Source organism: Taudactylus pleione, unplaced genomic scaffold (assembly GCF_031769625.1).
Source record: "Taudactylus pleione unplaced genomic scaffold, aTauple2 ptg003008c, whole genome shotgun sequence".
In the NCBI taxonomy this organism is placed as follows: domain Eukaryota; kingdom Metazoa; phylum Chordata; class Amphibia; order Anura; family Myobatrachidae; genus Taudactylus; species Taudactylus pleione.
This window is the reverse complement of record NW_028287373.1, coordinates 14,099-31,741: the sequence shown is the minus strand read 5'-3', so window position 1 is coordinate 31,741 and position 17,643 is coordinate 14,099. Positions and strand designations below refer to the sequence as shown.

At 35.2% G+C, this 17,643-nt stretch overlaps 16 non-coding genes across 16 annotated transcripts; all 16 read left to right on the top strand.

Moving 5' to 3' along the window:
• The first annotated feature begins 222 nt into the window (after positions 1-222).
• LOC148431031 (U6 spliceosomal RNA) lies at positions 223-329 on the top strand. Its single transcript, XR_015877315.1, has one exon. It is a non-coding gene; the product is annotated as a U6 spliceosomal RNA (small nuclear RNA).
• A 523-nt stretch (positions 330-852) lies between these two features.
• LOC148431030 (U6 spliceosomal RNA) lies at positions 853-959 on the top strand. The gene has a single exon (XR_015877299.1). It is a non-coding gene; the product is annotated as a U6 spliceosomal RNA (small nuclear RNA).
• Positions 960-2,490: 1,531 nt separating this feature from the next.
• LOC148431029 (U6 spliceosomal RNA) lies at positions 2,491-2,597 on the top strand. The gene has a single exon (XR_015877314.1). It is a non-coding gene; the product is annotated as a U6 spliceosomal RNA (small nuclear RNA).
• Positions 2,598-3,120: 523 nt separating this feature from the next.
• On the top strand, positions 3,121-3,227 carry LOC148431028 (U6 spliceosomal RNA). Its single transcript, XR_015877297.1, has one exon. It is a non-coding gene; the product is annotated as a U6 spliceosomal RNA (small nuclear RNA).
• A 1,531-nt stretch (positions 3,228-4,758) lies between these two features.
• On the top strand, positions 4,759-4,865 carry LOC148431027 (U6 spliceosomal RNA). Its single transcript, XR_015877313.1, has one exon. It is a non-coding gene; the product is annotated as a U6 spliceosomal RNA (small nuclear RNA).
• A 523-nt stretch (positions 4,866-5,388) lies between these two features.
• Positions 5,389-5,495, top strand: LOC148431026 (U6 spliceosomal RNA). The gene has a single exon (XR_015877296.1). It is a non-coding gene; the product is annotated as a U6 spliceosomal RNA (small nuclear RNA).
• Positions 5,496-7,026: 1,531 nt separating this feature from the next.
• On the top strand, positions 7,027-7,133 carry LOC148431025 (U6 spliceosomal RNA). The gene has a single exon (XR_015877311.1). It is a non-coding gene; the product is annotated as a U6 spliceosomal RNA (small nuclear RNA).
• A 523-nt stretch (positions 7,134-7,656) lies between these two features.
• LOC148431024 (U6 spliceosomal RNA) lies at positions 7,657-7,763 on the top strand. The gene has a single exon (XR_015877295.1). It is a non-coding gene; the product is annotated as a U6 spliceosomal RNA (small nuclear RNA).
• A 1,531-nt stretch (positions 7,764-9,294) lies between these two features.
• LOC148431023 (U6 spliceosomal RNA) lies at positions 9,295-9,401 on the top strand. The gene has a single exon (XR_015877310.1). It is a non-coding gene; the product is annotated as a U6 spliceosomal RNA (small nuclear RNA).
• Positions 9,402-9,924: 523 nt separating this feature from the next.
• On the top strand, positions 9,925-10,031 carry LOC148431022 (U6 spliceosomal RNA). The gene has a single exon (XR_015877294.1). It is a non-coding gene; the product is annotated as a U6 spliceosomal RNA (small nuclear RNA).
• A 1,531-nt stretch (positions 10,032-11,562) lies between these two features.
• Positions 11,563-11,669, top strand: LOC148431021 (U6 spliceosomal RNA). The gene has a single exon (XR_015877309.1). It is a non-coding gene; the product is annotated as a U6 spliceosomal RNA (small nuclear RNA).
• Positions 11,670-12,192: 523 nt separating this feature from the next.
• Positions 12,193-12,299, top strand: LOC148431020 (U6 spliceosomal RNA). Its single transcript, XR_015877293.1, has one exon. It is a non-coding gene; the product is annotated as a U6 spliceosomal RNA (small nuclear RNA).
• Positions 12,300-13,830: 1,531 nt separating this feature from the next.
• LOC148431019 (U6 spliceosomal RNA) lies at positions 13,831-13,937 on the top strand. Its single transcript, XR_015877308.1, has one exon. It is a non-coding gene; the product is annotated as a U6 spliceosomal RNA (small nuclear RNA).
• A 523-nt stretch (positions 13,938-14,460) lies between these two features.
• Positions 14,461-14,567, top strand: LOC148431018 (U6 spliceosomal RNA). Its single transcript, XR_015877292.1, has one exon. It is a non-coding gene; the product is annotated as a U6 spliceosomal RNA (small nuclear RNA).
• A 1,531-nt stretch (positions 14,568-16,098) lies between these two features.
• Positions 16,099-16,205, top strand: LOC148431017 (U6 spliceosomal RNA). The gene has a single exon (XR_015877307.1). It is a non-coding gene; the product is annotated as a U6 spliceosomal RNA (small nuclear RNA).
• A 523-nt stretch (positions 16,206-16,728) lies between these two features.
• LOC148431016 (U6 spliceosomal RNA) lies at positions 16,729-16,835 on the top strand. Its single transcript, XR_015877291.1, has one exon. It is a non-coding gene; the product is annotated as a U6 spliceosomal RNA (small nuclear RNA).
• The last annotated feature ends 808 nt before the right edge of the window (positions 16,836-17,643 follow it).

The window sequence follows — 17,643 nt, the reverse complement described above, 5'->3', positions numbered from 1 at the left end:
CATGCCAATTTTCATAATTTGTTTCACTGTGGTATGTATGGAAATCGATGGCTATTCCTTAATGGGATATTGAATTTTTTTGCCAGTTAGCAGCTCTATCTTGTTAATGTTCTCCAGTTTATAAAACCCTATTTAAATTTAACTTCCAACTTTCACTCTCCCTAAGATCAATCTTGAGGCACATGGTGGGGTATATAACTCTTAGGACTTTGCTTTTGGAATGTGCTTGCTTCGGCAGCACATATACTAAAATTGGAACGATACAGAGAAGATTAGCATGGCCCCTGCACAAGGATGACACGCAAATTCGTGAAGCGTTCCATATTTTAGGTATATAGCTCTGGACAAATTAATTAGATTCCACTTAAGATACCTGCAGATAAAAAGTCAAGAAATTTTGCAAGCAAAGAACAAATCGACCAACTTTTTTATGACAAAATCAGTTCGACATGACATATCATTTTCAAATTCAATTCTTGTCTAAATTGTGCAGGTTGTCTCAGTACTTCTATTAAGTCTTAGAAAACTATTTTGCCATTTTCCATTCCTACTTCACTTGTTCTGTACTTAGGAGCAATTTTAATCTTGTACAGCCTATGGTTCCAAAAGAAATGAACCTCCACATGCTAATTTGCATAATTAATTTGACTGTGGTACGTATAGAAATTGGTGGCCTTTCCTTAATGGGATATTGAATTTTTTTGCCAGTAAGTAGCTCTATCTTGTTTATTGTAAAGTGTTCTCCAGTCTTTGAAACCCCATCTGAATTTAACTTCCATCTTTTACTCTCCCTAAGATCAATCTTGAGGCACATGGTGGGGTATATATATCTTAGGACTTTGCTTTTGGAATGTGCTTGCTTCGGCAGCACATATACTAAAATTGGAACGATACAGAGAAGATTAGCATGGCCCCTGCGCAAGGATGACACGCAAATTCGTGAAGCGTTCCATATTTTAGGTATATAGCTCTGGACAAATTAATTCTTTTCCACTTAATGATACCTGCAGATAAAAAGGTAAGAAGTTTTGCAAGCAAAGAACAAATCGACCAACTCTTGTATGATGTCATCAGTTAGACATGACTTATCATTGTGTGAATTGTGCAGACTGCCTCAGTTATATTTAAACTTAGAAAATTATTTAGCCACCTTCAATTCTTATTGAACTTGCAGGGGTGTATCTATTGGTCGAAGCGGAAACGTAAGGGACAGGTGCCCCCTCCAAGTCACTCCAGGTCTGAAGGCATGAATATGCACTGCTGCACCCAATAGGTTCTGCTTGGTACAGTGGAAAAATGTATCTTTCTTTATCCAATAACTATTCATAACTCTAGACAATTGTACAGTACAAAACCACAATCTCCAGCAAATCAAATCTGCTAATATATAATTATTGAAGCCCATGGTGCATGCTGCAATCACCTAATTTGCTTAATGCATGAGATTTAAGACCCTTTCCACAAAGAACAAATGCCTAGCTTCTCCCTCTACACATAATGTTCCATCAAGAAACTCCCCAAACACCCATGGATATACTAGACTTCTAAAAATTCTTTTTTTAACTCTGCTCCACAAAAATAAGAGCTGAACACATAATGTATTAGATGTCAAACCAAGGAGCCATTCACAACACATAAGCACCTCTAACAGAATGTACAAAAATAAAAATAAAATGTTAGGGCTAGTTTAAATCATATACCAATACAATTAGGGAGACCAAGTTGTGGCTTCAAAATATATATATATTATTAATTTACAATACTTACCATATGCTTTTCATCTGTATTTTTTACTTTTATTGTTAATTGAGCCAAAAGATAGTGCACACAATACTTAATTTACAATCTTAAAGTTTAGCAGTTACATAATTTGCATATATCCAAATTTGTTTAGCAACAAATACATTTTAAGTGTAAACTATGTCATTTTTGACCTTTTTGCCCACTTATTTGACATTAACCGATTACATAAATGGTGATTAGCATATGATTAGTATTATAAACTAAAAACATTTAGAAGTAAAATTCTTTAGTCTCCCTAAACTAAATGCTATAAACTATAAAGTTATAAAAAAGAATGGTTATTTAATGGGCAGTAAATGTTTTTTTGGCTGGAGATTTTGCTGATGTCTGGAAACCTGGCTGCTTAGATGCACAGGGGTGCCTGGCAAAGAGCACCCATTTTTGTCAAGTGCCATCCTAGCCAAAGAATGCAAAGAAGCAATTTTAGCCTAGTACGGTCTATGGTTTTGAAGAAATGAACCTCTACATGCCAATTTTCATAATTTGTTTCACTGTGGTATGTATGGAAATCGATGGCTATTCCTTAATGGGATATTGAATTTTTTTGCCAGTTAGCAGCTCTATCTTGTTAATGTTCTCCAGTTTATAAAACCCTATTTAAATTTAACTTCCAACTTTCACTCTCCCTAAGATCAATCTTGAGGCACATGGTGGGGTATATAACTCTTAGGACTTTGCTTTTGGAATGTGCTTGCTTCGGCAGCACATATACTAAAATTGGAACGATACAGAGAAGATTAGCATGGCCCCTGCACAAGGATGACACGCAAATTCGTGAAGCGTTCCATATTTTAGGTATATAGCTCTGGACAAATTAATTCGATTCCACTTAAGATACCTGCAGATAAAAAGTCAAGAAATTTTGCAAGCAAAGAACAAATCGACCAACTTTTTTATGACAAAATCAGTTCGACATGACATATCATTTTCAAATTCAATTCTTGTCTAAATTGTGCAGGTTGTCTCAGTACTTCTATTAAGTCTTAGAAAACTATTTTGCCATTTTCCATTCCTACTTCACTTGTTCTGTACTTAGGAGCAATTTTAATCTTGTACAGCCTATGGTTCCAAAAGAAATGAACCTCCACATGCTAATTTGCATAATTAATTTGACTGTGGTACGTATAGAAATTGGTGGCCTTTCCTTAATGGGATATTGAATTTTTTTGCCAGTAAGTAGCTCTATCTTGTTTATTGTAAAGTGTTCTCCAGTCTTTGAAACCCCATCTGAATTTAACTTCCATCTTTTACTCTCCCTAAGATCAATCTTGAGGCACATGGTGGGGTATATATATCTTAGGACTTTGCTTTTGGAATGTGCTTGCTTCGGCAGCACATATACTAAAATTGGAACGATACAGAGAAGATTAGCATGGCCCCTGCGCAAGGATGACACGCAAATTCGTGAAGCGTTCCATATTTTAGGTATATAGCTCTGGACAAATTAATTCTTTTCCACTTAATGATACCTGCAGATAAAAAGGTAAGAAGTTTTGCAAGCAAAGAACAAATCGACCAACTCTTGTATGATGTCATCAGTTAGACATGACTTATCATTGTGTGAATTGTGCAGACTGCCTCAGTTATATTTAAACTTAGAAAATTATTTAGCCACCTTCAATTCTTATTGAACTTGCAGGGGTGTATCTATTGGTCGAAGCGGAAACGTAAGGGACAGGTGCCCCCTCCAAGTCACTCCAGGTCTGAAGGCATGAATATGCACTGCTGCACCCAATAGGTTCTGCTTGGTACAGTGGAAAAATGTATCTTTCTTTATCCAATAACTATTCATAACTCTAGACAATTGTACAGTACAAAACCACAATCTCCAGCAAATCAAATCTGCTAATATATAATTATTGAAGCCCATGGTGCATGCTGCAATCACCTAATTTGCTTAATGCATGAGATTTAAGACCCTTTCCACAAAGAACAAATGCCTAGCTTCTCCCTCTACACATAATGTTCCATCAAGAAACTCCCCAAACACCCATGGATATACTAGACTTCTAAAAATTCTTTTTTTAACTCTGCTCCACAAAAATAAGAGCTGAACACATAATGTATTAGATGTCAAACCAAGGAGCCATTCACAACACATAAGCACCTCTAACAGAATGTACAAAAATAAAAATAAAATGTTAGGGCTAGTTTAAATCATATACCAATACAATTAGGGAGACCAAGTTGTGGCTTCAAAATATATATATATTATTAATTTACAATACTTACCATATGCTTTTCATCTGTATTTTTTACTTTTATTGTTAATTGAGCCAAAAGATAGTGCACACAATACTTAATTTACAATCTTAAAGTTTAGCAGTTACATAATTTGCATATATCCAAATTTGTTTAGCAACAAATACATTTTAAGTGTAAACTATGTCATTTTTGACCTTTTTGCCCACTTATTTGACATTAACCGATTACATAAATGGTGATTAGCATATGATTAGTATTATAAACTAAAAACATTTAGAAGTAAAATTCTTTAGTCTCCCTAAACTAAATGCTATAAACTATAAAGTTATAAAAAAGAATGGTTATTTAATGGGCAGTAAATGTTTTTTTGGCTGGAGATTTTGCTGATGTCTGGAAACCTGGCTGCTTAGATGCACAGGGGTGCCTGGCAAAGAGCACCCATTTTTGTCAAGTGCCATCCTAGCCAAAGAATGCAAAGAAGCAATTTTAGCCTAGTACGGTCTATGGTTTTGAAGAAATGAACCTCTACATGCCAATTTTCATAATTTGTTTCACTGTGGTATGTATGGAAATCGATGGCTATTCCTTAATGGGATATTGAATTTTTTTGCCAGTTAGCAGCTCTATCTTGTTAATGTTCTCCAGTTTATAAAACCCTATTTAAATTTAACTTCCAACTTTCACTCTCCCTAAGATCAATCTTGAGGCACATGGTGGGGTATATAACTCTTAGGACTTTGCTTTTGGAATGTGCTTGCTTCGGCAGCACATATACTAAAATTGGAACGATACAGAGAAGATTAGCATGGCCCCTGCACAAGGATGACACGCAAATTCGTGAAGCGTTCCATATTTTAGGTATATAGCTCTGGACAAATTAATTCGATTCCACTTAAGATACCTGCAGATAAAAAGTCAAGAAATTTTGCAAGCAAAGAACAAATCGACCAACTTTTTTATGACAAAATCAGTTCGACATGACATATCATTTTCAAATTCAATTCTTGTCTAAATTGTGCAGGTTGTCTCAGTACTTCTATTAAGTCTTAGAAAACTATTTTGCCATTTTCCATTCCTACTTCACTTGTTCTGTACTTAGGAGCAATTTTAATCTTGTACAGCCTATGGTTCCAAAAGAAATGAACCTCCACATGCTAATTTGCATAATTAATTTGACTGTGGTACGTATAGAAATTGGTGGCCTTTCCTTAATGGGATATTGAATTTTTTTGCCAGTAAGTAGCTCTATCTTGTTTATTGTAAAGTGTTCTCCAGTCTTTGAAACCCCATCTGAATTTAACTTCCATCTTTTACTCTCCCTAAGATCAATCTTGAGGCACATGGTGGGGTATATATATCTTAGGACTTTGCTTTTGGAATGTGCTTGCTTCGGCAGCACATATACTAAAATTGGAACGATACAGAGAAGATTAGCATGGCCCCTGCGCAAGGATGACACGCAAATTCGTGAAGCGTTCCATATTTTAGGTATATAGCTCTGGACAAATTAATTCTTTTCCACTTAATGATACCTGCAGATAAAAAGGTAAGAAGTTTTGCAAGCAAAGAACAAATCGACCAACTCTTGTATGATGTCATCAGTTAGACATGACTTATCATTGTGTGAATTGTGCAGACTGCCTCAGTTATATTTAAACTTAGAAAATTATTTAGCCACCTTCAATTCTTATTGAACTTGCAGGGGTGTATCTATTGGTCGAAGCGGAAACGTAAGGGACAGGTGCCCCCTCCAAGTCACTCCAGGTCTGAAGGCATGAATATGCACTGCTGCACCCAATAGGTTCTGCTTGGTACAGTGGAAAAATGTATCTTTCTTTATCCAATAACTATTCATAACTCTAGACAATTGTACAGTACAAAACCACAATCTCCAGCAAATCAAATCTGCTAATATATAATTATTGAAGCCCATGGTGCATGCTGCAATCACCTAATTTGCTTAATGCATGAGATTTAAGACCCTTTCCACAAAGAACAAATGCCTAGCTTCTCCCTCTACACATAATGTTCCATCAAGAAACTCCCCAAACACCCATGGATATACTAGACTTCTAAAAATTCTTTTTTTAACTCTGCTCCACAAAAATAAGAGCTGAACACATAATGTATTAGATGTCAAACCAAGGAGCCATTCACAACACATAAGCACCTCTAACAGAATGTACAAAAATAAAAATAAAATGTTAGGGCTAGTTTAAATCATATACCAATACAATTAGGGAGACCAAGTTGTGGCTTCAAAATATATATATATTATTAATTTACAATACTTACCATATGCTTTTCATCTGTATTTTTTACTTTTATTGTTAATTGAGCCAAAAGATAGTGCACACAATACTTAATTTACAATCTTAAAGTTTAGCAGTTACATAATTTGCATATATCCAAATTTGTTTAGCAACAAATACATTTTAAGTGTAAACTATGTCATTTTTGACCTTTTTGCCCACTTATTTGACATTAACCGATTACATAAATGGTGATTAGCATATGATTAGTATTATAAACTAAAAACATTTAGAAGTAAAATTCTTTAGTCTCCCTAAACTAAATGCTATAAACTATAAAGTTATAAAAAAGAATGGTTATTTAATGGGCAGTAAATGTTTTTTTGGCTGGAGATTTTGCTGATGTCTGGAAACCTGGCTGCTTAGATGCACAGGGGTGCCTGGCAAAGAGCACCCATTTTTGTCAAGTGCCATCCTAGCCAAAGAATGCAAAGAAGCAATTTTAGCCTAGTACGGTCTATGGTTTTGAAGAAATGAACCTCTACATGCCAATTTTCATAATTTGTTTCACTGTGGTATGTATGGAAATCGATGGCTATTCCTTAATGGGATATTGAATTTTTTTGCCAGTTAGCAGCTCTATCTTGTTAATGTTCTCCAGTTTATAAAACCCTATTTAAATTTAACTTCCAACTTTCACTCTCCCTAAGATCAATCTTGAGGCACATGGTGGGGTATATAACTCTTAGGACTTTGCTTTTGGAATGTGCTTGCTTCGGCAGCACATATACTAAAATTGGAACGATACAGAGAAGATTAGCATGGCCCCTGCACAAGGATGACACGCAAATTCGTGAAGCGTTCCATATTTTAGGTATATAGCTCTGGACAAATTAATTCGATTCCACTTAAGATACCTGCAGATAAAAAGTCAAGAAATTTTGCAAGCAAAGAACAAATCGACCAACTTTTTTATGACAAAATCAGTTCGACATGACATATCATTTTCAAATTCAATTCTTGTCTAAATTGTGCAGGTTGTCTCAGTACTTCTATTAAGTCTTAGAAAACTATTTTGCCATTTTCCATTCCTACTTCACTTGTTCTGTACTTAGGAGCAATTTTAATCTTGTACAGCCTATGGTTCCAAAAGAAATGAACCTCCACATGCTAATTTGCATAATTAATTTGACTGTGGTACGTATAGAAATTGGTGGCCTTTCCTTAATGGGATATTGAATTTTTTTGCCAGTAAGTAGCTCTATCTTGTTTATTGTAAAGTGTTCTCCAGTCTTTGAAACCCCATCTGAATTTAACTTCCATCTTTTACTCTCCCTAAGATCAATCTTGAGGCACATGGTGGGGTATATATATCTTAGGACTTTGCTTTTGGAATGTGCTTGCTTCGGCAGCACATATACTAAAATTGGAACGATACAGAGAAGATTAGCATGGCCCCTGCGCAAGGATGACACGCAAATTCGTGAAGCGTTCCATATTTTAGGTATATAGCTCTGGACAAATTAATTCTTTTCCACTTAATGATACCTGCAGATAAAAAGGTAAGAAGTTTTGCAAGCAAAGAACAAATCGACCAACTCTTGTATGATGTCATCAGTTAGACATGACTTATCATTGTGTGAATTGTGCAGACTGCCTCAGTTATATTTAAACTTAGAAAATTATTTAGCCACCTTCAATTCTTATTGAACTTGCAGGGGTGTATCTATTGGTCGAAGCGGAAACGTAAGGGACAGGTGCCCCCTCCAAGTCACTCCAGGTCTGAAGGCATGAATATGCACTGCTGCACCCAATAGGTTCTGCTTGGTACAGTGGAAAAATGTATCTTTCTTTATCCAATAACTATTCATAACTCTAGACAATTGTACAGTACAAAACCACAATCTCCAGCAAATCAAATCTGCTAATATATAATTATTGAAGCCCATGGTGCATGCTGCAATCACCTAATTTGCTTAATGCATGAGATTTAAGACCCTTTCCACAAAGAACAAATGCCTAGCTTCTCCCTCTACACATAATGTTCCATCAAGAAACTCCCCAAACACCCATGGATATACTAGACTTCTAAAAATTCTTTTTTTAACTCTGCTCCACAAAAATAAGAGCTGAACACATAATGTATTAGATGTCAAACCAAGGAGCCATTCACAACACATAAGCACCTCTAACAGAATGTACAAAAATAAAAATAAAATGTTAGGGCTAGTTTAAATCATATACCAATACAATTAGGGAGACCAAGTTGTGGCTTCAAAATATATATATATTATTAATTTACAATACTTACCATATGCTTTTCATCTGTATTTTTTACTTTTATTGTTAATTGAGCCAAAAGATAGTGCACACAATACTTAATTTACAATCTTAAAGTTTAGCAGTTACATAATTTGCATATATCCAAATTTGTTTAGCAACAAATACATTTTAAGTGTAAACTATGTCATTTTTGACCTTTTTGCCCACTTATTTGACATTAACCGATTACATAAATGGTGATTAGCATATGATTAGTATTATAAACTAAAAACATTTAGAAGTAAAATTCTTTAGTCTCCCTAAACTAAATGCTATAAACTATAAAGTTATAAAAAAGAATGGTTATTTAATGGGCAGTAAATGTTTTTTTGGCTGGAGATTTTGCTGATGTCTGGAAACCTGGCTGCTTAGATGCACAGGGGTGCCTGGCAAAGAGCACCCATTTTTGTCAAGTGCCATCCTAGCCAAAGAATGCAAAGAAGCAATTTTAGCCTAGTACGGTCTATGGTTTTGAAGAAATGAACCTCTACATGCCAATTTTCATAATTTGTTTCACTGTGGTATGTATGGAAATCGATGGCTATTCCTTAATGGGATATTGAATTTTTTTGCCAGTTAGCAGCTCTATCTTGTTAATGTTCTCCAGTTTATAAAACCCTATTTAAATTTAACTTCCAACTTTCACTCTCCCTAAGATCAATCTTGAGGCACATGGTGGGGTATATAACTCTTAGGACTTTGCTTTTGGAATGTGCTTGCTTCGGCAGCACATATACTAAAATTGGAACGATACAGAGAAGATTAGCATGGCCCCTGCACAAGGATGACACGCAAATTCGTGAAGCGTTCCATATTTTAGGTATATAGCTCTGGACAAATTAATTCGATTCCACTTAAGATACCTGCAGATAAAAAGTCAAGAAATTTTGCAAGCAAAGAACAAATCGACCAACTTTTTTATGACAAAATCAGTTCGACATGACATATCATTTTCAAATTCAATTCTTGTCTAAATTGTGCAGGTTGTCTCAGTACTTCTATTAAGTCTTAGAAAACTATTTTGCCATTTTCCATTCCTACTTCACTTGTTCTGTACTTAGGAGCAATTTTAATCTTGTACAGCCTATGGTTCCAAAAGAAATGAACCTCCACATGCTAATTTGCATAATTAATTTGACTGTGGTACGTATAGAAATTGGTGGCCTTTCCTTAATGGGATATTGAATTTTTTTGCCAGTAAGTAGCTCTATCTTGTTTATTGTAAAGTGTTCTCCAGTCTTTGAAACCCCATCTGAATTTAACTTCCATCTTTTACTCTCCCTAAGATCAATCTTGAGGCACATGGTGGGGTATATATATCTTAGGACTTTGCTTTTGGAATGTGCTTGCTTCGGCAGCACATATACTAAAATTGGAACGATACAGAGAAGATTAGCATGGCCCCTGCGCAAGGATGACACGCAAATTCGTGAAGCGTTCCATATTTTAGGTATATAGCTCTGGACAAATTAATTCTTTTCCACTTAATGATACCTGCAGATAAAAAGGTAAGAAGTTTTGCAAGCAAAGAACAAATCGACCAACTCTTGTATGATGTCATCAGTTAGACATGACTTATCATTGTGTGAATTGTGCAGACTGCCTCAGTTATATTTAAACTTAGAAAATTATTTAGCCACCTTCAATTCTTATTGAACTTGCAGGGGTGTATCTATTGGTCGAAGCGGAAACGTAAGGGACAGGTGCCCCCTCCAAGTCACTCCAGGTCTGAAGGCATGAATATGCACTGCTGCACCCAATAGGTTCTGCTTGGTACAGTGGAAAAATGTATCTTTCTTTATCCAATAACTATTCATAACTCTAGACAATTGTACAGTACAAAACCACAATCTCCAGCAAATCAAATCTGCTAATATATAATTATTGAAGCCCATGGTGCATGCTGCAATCACCTAATTTGCTTAATGCATGAGATTTAAGACCCTTTCCACAAAGAACAAATGCCTAGCTTCTCCCTCTACACATAATGTTCCATCAAGAAACTCCCCAAACACCCATGGATATACTAGACTTCTAAAAATTCTTTTTTTAACTCTGCTCCACAAAAATAAGAGCTGAACACATAATGTATTAGATGTCAAACCAAGGAGCCATTCACAACACATAAGCACCTCTAACAGAATGTACAAAAATAAAAATAAAATGTTAGGGCTAGTTTAAATCATATACCAATACAATTAGGGAGACCAAGTTGTGGCTTCAAAATATATATATATTATTAATTTACAATACTTACCATATGCTTTTCATCTGTATTTTTTACTTTTATTGTTAATTGAGCCAAAAGATAGTGCACACAATACTTAATTTACAATCTTAAAGTTTAGAAGTTACATAATTTGCATATATCCAAATTTGTTTAGCAACAAATACATTTTAAGTGTAAACTATGTCATTTTTGACCTTTTTGCCCACTTATTTGACATTAACCGATTACATAAATGGTGATTAGCATATGATTAGTATTATAAACTAAAAACATTTAGAAGTAAAATTCTTTAGTCTCCCTAAACTAAATGCTATAAACTATAAAGTTATAAAAAAGAATGGTTATTTAATGGGCAGTAAATGTTTTTTTGGCTGGAGATTTTGCTGATGTCTGGAAACCTGGCTGCTTAGATGCACAGGGGTGCCTGGCAAAGAGCACCCATTTTTGTCAAGTGCCATCCTAGCCAAAGAATGCAAAGAAGCAATTTTAGCCTAGTACGGTCTATGGTTTTGAAGAAATGAACCTCTACATGCCAATTTTCATAATTTGTTTCACTGTGGTATGTATGGAAATCGATGGCTATTCCTTAATGGGATATTGAATTTTTTTGCCAGTTAGCAGCTCTATCTTGTTAATGTTCTCCAGTTTATAAAACCCTATTTAAATTTAACTTCCAACTTTCACTCTCCCTAAGATCAATCTTGAGGCACATGGTGGGGTATATAACTCTTAGGACTTTGCTTTTGGAATGTGCTTGCTTCGGCAGCACATATACTAAAATTGGAACGATACAGAGAAGATTAGCATGGCCCCTGCACAAGGATGACACGCAAATTCGTGAAGCGTTCCATATTTTAGGTATATAGCTCTGGACAAATTAATTCGATTCCACTTAAGATACCTGCAGATAAAAAGTCAAGAAATTTTGCAAGCAAAGAACAAATCGACCAACTTTTTTATGACAAAATCAGTTCGACATGACATATCATTTTCAAATTCAATTCTTGTCTAAATTGTGCAGGTTGTCTCAGTACTTCTATTAAGTCTTAGAAAACTATTTTGCCATTTTCCATTCCTACTTCACTTGTTCTGTACTTAGGAGCAATTTTAATCTTGTACAGCCTATGGTTCCAAAAGAAATGAACCTCCACATGCTAATTTGCATAATTAATTTGACTGTGGTACGTATAGAAATTGGTGGCCTTTCCTTAATGGGATATTGAATTTTTTTGCCAGTAAGTAGCTCTATCTTGTTTATTGTAAAGTGTTCTCCAGTCTTTGAAACCCCATCTGAATTTAACTTCCATCTTTTACTCTCCCTAAGATCAATCTTGAGGCACATGGTGGGGTATATATATCTTAGGACTTTGCTTTTGGAATGTGCTTGCTTCGGCAGCACATATACTAAAATTGGAACGATACAGAGAAGATTAGCATGGCCCCTGCGCAAGGATGACACGCAAATTCGTGAAGCGTTCCATATTTTAGGTATATAGCTCTGGACAAATTAATTCTTTTCCACTTAATGATACCTGCAGATAAAAAGGTAAGAAGTTTTGCAAGCAAAGAACAAATCGACCAACTCTTGTATGATGTCATCAGTTAGACATGACTTATCATTGTGTGAATTGTGCAGACTGCCTCAGTTATATTTAAACTTAGAAAATTATTTAGCCACCTTCAATTCTTATTGAACTTGCAGGGGTGTATCTATTGGTCGAAGCGGAAACGTAAGGGACAGGTGCCCCCTCCAAGTCACTCCAGGTCTGAAGGCATGAATATGCACTGCTGCACCCAATAGGTTCTGCTTGGTACAGTGGAAAAATGTATCTTTCTTTATCCAATAACTATTCATAACTCTAGACAATTGTACAGTACAAAACCACAATCTCCAGCAAATCAAATCTGCTAATATATAATTATTGAAGCCCATGGTGCATGCTGCAATCACCTAATTTGCTTAATGCATGAGATTTAAGACCCTTTCCACAAAGAACAAATGCCTAGCTTCTCCCTCTACACATAATGTTCCATCAAGAAACTCCCCAAACACCCATGGATATACTAGACTTCTAAAAATTCTTTTTTTAACTCTGCTCCACAAAAATAAGAGCTGAACACATAATGTATTAGATGTCAAACCAAGGAGCCATTCACAACACATAAGCACCTCTAACAGAATGTACAAAAATAAAAATAAAATGTTAGGGCTAGTTTAAATCATATACCAATACAATTAGGGAGACCAAGTTGTGGCTTCAAAATATATATATATTATTAATTTACAATACTTACCATATGCTTTTCATCTGTATTTTTTACTTTTATTGTTAATTGAGCCAAAAGATAGTGCACACAATACTTAATTTACAATCTTAAAGTTTAGCAGTTACATAATTTGCATATATCCAAATTTGTTTAGCAACAAATACATTTTAAGTGTAAACTATGTCATTTTTGACCTTTTTGCCCACTTATTTGACATTAACCGATTACATAAATGGTGATTAGCATATGATTAGTATTATAAACTAAAAACATTTAGAAGTAAAATTCTTTAGTCTCCCTAAACTAAATGCTATAAACTATAAAGTTATAAAAAAGAATGGTTATTTAATGGGCAGTAAATGTTTTTTTGGCTGGAGATTTTGCTGATGTCTGGAAACCTGGCTGCTTAGATGCACAGGGGTGCCTGGCAAAGAGCACCCATTTTTGTCAAGTGCCATCCTAGCCAAAGAATGCAAAGAAGCAATTTTAGCCTAGTACGGTCTATGGTTTTGAAGAAATGAACCTCTACATGCCAATTTTCATAATTTGTTTCACTGTGGTATGTATGGAAATCGATGGCTATTCCTTAATGGGATATTGAATTTTTTTGCCAGTTAGCAGCTCTATCTTGTTAATGTTCTCCAGTTTATAAAACCCTATTTAAATTTAACTTCCAACTTTCACTCTCCCTAAGATCAATCTTGAGGCACATGGTGGGGTATATAACTCTTAGGACTTTGCTTTTGGAATGTGCTTGCTTCGGCAGCACATATACTAAAATTGGAACGATACAGAGAAGATTAGCATGGCCCCTGCACAAGGATGACACGCAAATTCGTGAAGCGTTCCATATTTTAGGTATATAGCTCTGGACAAATTAATTCGATTCCACTTAAGATACCTGCAGATAAAAAGTCAAGAAATTTTGCAAGCAAAGAACAAATCGACCAACTTTTTTATGACAAAATCAGTTCGACATGACATATCATTTTCAAATTCAATTCTTGTCTAAATTGTGCAGGTTGTCTCAGTACTTCTATTAAGTCTTAGAAAACTATTTTGCCATTTTCCATTCCTACTTCACTTGTTCTGTACTTAGGAGCAATTTTAATCTTGTACAGCCTATGGTTCCAAAAGAAATGAACCTCCACATGCTAATTTGCATAATTAATTTGACTGTGGTACGTATAGAAATTGGTGGCCTTTCCTTAATGGGATATTGAATTTTTTTGCCAGTAAGTAGCTCTATCTTGTTTATTGTAAAGTGTTCTCCAGTCTTTGAAACCCCATCTGAATTTAACTTCCATCTTTTACTCTCCCTAAGATCAATCTTGAGGCACATGGTGGGGTATATATATCTTAGGACTTTGCTTTTGGAATGTGCTTGCTTCGGCAGCACATATACTAAAATTGGAACGATACAGAGAAGATTAGCATGGCCCCTGCGCAAGGATGACACGCAAATTCGTGAAGCGTTCCATATTTTAGGTATATAGCTCTGGACAAATTAATTCTTTTCCACTTAATGATACCTGCAGATAAAAAGGTAAGAAGTTTTGCAAGCAAAGAACAAATCGACCAACTCTTGTATGATGTCATCAGTTAGACATGACTTATCATTGTGTGAATTGTGCAGACTGCCTCAGTTATATTTAAACTTAGAAAATTATTTAGCCACCTTCAATTCTTATTGAACTTGCAGGGGTGTATCTATTGGTCGAAGCGGAAACGTAAGGGACAGGTGCCCCCTCCAAGTCACTCCAGGTCTGAAGGCATGAATATGCACTGCTGCACCCAATAGGTTCTGCTTGGTACAGTGGAAAAATGTATCTTTCTTTATCCAATAACTATTCATAACTCTAGACAATTGTACAGTACAAAACCACAATCTCCAGCAAATCAAATCTGCTAATATATAATTATTGAAGCCCATGGTGCATGCTGCAATCACCTAATTTGCTTAATGCATGAGATTTAAGACCCTTTCCACAAAGAACAAATGCCTAGCTTCTCCCTCTACACATAATGTTCCATCAAGAAACTCCCCAAACACCCATGGATATACTAGACTTCTAAAAATTCTTTTTTTAACTCTGCTCCACAAAAATAAGAGCTGAACACATAATGTATTAGATGTCAAACCAAGGAGCCATTCACAACACATAAGCACCTCTAACAGAATGTACAAAAATAAAAATAAAATGTTAGGGCTAGTTTAAATCATATACCAATACAATTAGGGAGACCAAGTTGTGGCTTCAAAATATATATATATTATTAATTTACAATACTTACCATATGCTTTTCATCTGTATTTTTTACTTTTATTGTTAATTGAGCCAAAAGATAGTGCACACAATACTTAATTTACAATCTTAAAGTTTAGCAGTTACATAATTTGCATATATCCAAATTTGTTTAGCAACAAATACATTTTAAGTGTAAACTATGTCATTTTTGACCTTTTTGCCCACTTATTTGACATTAACCGATTACATAAATGGTGATTAGCATATGATTAGTATTATAAACTAAAAACATTTAGAAGTAAAATTCTTTAGTCTCCCTAAACTAAATGCTATAAACTATAAAGTTATAAAAAAGAATGGTTATTTAATGGGCAGTAAATGTTTTTTTGGCTGGAGATTTTGCTGATGTCTGGAAACCTGGCTGCTTAGATGCACAGGGGTGCCTGGCAAAGAGCACCCATTTTTGTCAAGTGCCATCCTAGCCAAAGAATGCAAAGAAGCAATTTTAGCCTAGTACGGTCTATGGTTTTGAAGAAATGAACCTCTACATGCCAATTTTCATAATTTGTTTCACTGTGGTATGTATGGAAATCGATGGCTATTCCTTAATGGGATATTGAATTTTTTTGCCAGTTAGCAGCTCTATCTTGTTAATGTTCTCCAGTTTATAAAACCCTATTTAAATTTAACTTCCAACTTTCACTCTCCCTAAGATCAATCTTGAGGCACATGGTGGGGTATATAACTCTTAGGACTTTGCTTTTGGAATGTGCTTGCTTCGGCAGCACATATACTAAAATTGGAACGATACAGAGAAGATTAGCATGGCCCCTGCACAAGGATGACACGCAAATTCGTGAAGCGTTCCATATTTTAGGTATATAGCTCTGGACAAATTAATTCGATTCCACTTAAGATACCTGCAGATAAAAAGTCAAGAAATTTTGCAAGCAAAGAACAAATCGACCAACTTTTTTATGACAAAATCAGTTCGACATGACATATCATTTTCAAATTCAATTCTTGTCTAAATTGTGCAGGTTGTCTCAGTACTTCTATTAAGTCTTAGAAAACTATTTTGCCATTTTCCATTCCTACTTCACTTGTTCTGTACTTAGGAGCAATTTTAATCTTGTACAGCCTATGGTTCCAAAAGAAATGAACCTCCACATGCTAATTTGCATAATTAATTTGACTGTGGTACGTATAGAAATTGGTGGCCTTTCCTTAATGGGATATTGAATTTTTTTGCCAGTAAGTAGCTCTATCTTGTTTATTGTAAAGTGTTCTCCAGTCTTTGAAACCCCATCTGAATTTAACTTCCATCTTTTACTCTCCCTAAGATCAATCTTGAGGCACATGGTGGGGTATATATATCTTAGGACTTTGCTTTTGGAATGTGCTTGCTTCGGCAGCACATATACTAAAATTGGAACGATACAGAGAAGATTAGCATGGCCCCTGCGCAAGGATGACACGCAAATTCGTGAAGCGTTCCATATTTTAGGTATATAGCTCTGGACAAATTAATTCTTTTCCACTTAATGATACCTGCAGATAAAAAGGTAAGAAGTTTTGCAAGCAAAGAACAAATCGACCAACTCTTGTATGATGTCATCAGTTAGACATGACTTATCATTGTGTGAATTGTGCAGACTGCCTCAGTTATATTTAAACTTAGAAAATTATTTAGCCACCTTCAATTCTTATTGAACTTGCAGGGGTGTATCTATTGGTCGAAGCGGAAACGTAAGGGACAGGTGCCCCCTCCAAGTCACTCCAGGTCTGAAGGCATGAATATGCACTGCTGCACCCAATAGGTTCTGCTTGGTACAGTGGAAAAATGTATCTTTCTTTATCCAATAACTATTCATAACTCTAGACAATTGTACAGTACAAAACCACAATCTCCAGCAAATCAAATCTGCTAATATATAATTATTGAAGCCCATGGTGCATGCTGCAATCACCTAATTTGCTTAATGCATGAGATTTAAGACCCTTTCCACAAAGAACAAATGCCTAGCTTCTCCCTCTACACATAATGTTCCATCAAGAAACTCCCCAAACACCCATGGATATACTAGACTTCTAAAAATTCTTTTTTTAACTCTGCTCCACAAAAATAAGAGCTGAACACATAATGTATTAGATGTCAAACCAAGGAGCCATTCACAACACATAAGCACCTCTAACAGAATGTACAAAAATAAAAATAAAATGTTAGGGCTAGTTTAAATCATATACCAATACAATTAGGGAGACCAAGTTGTGGCTTCAAAATATATATATATTATTAATTTACAATACTTAC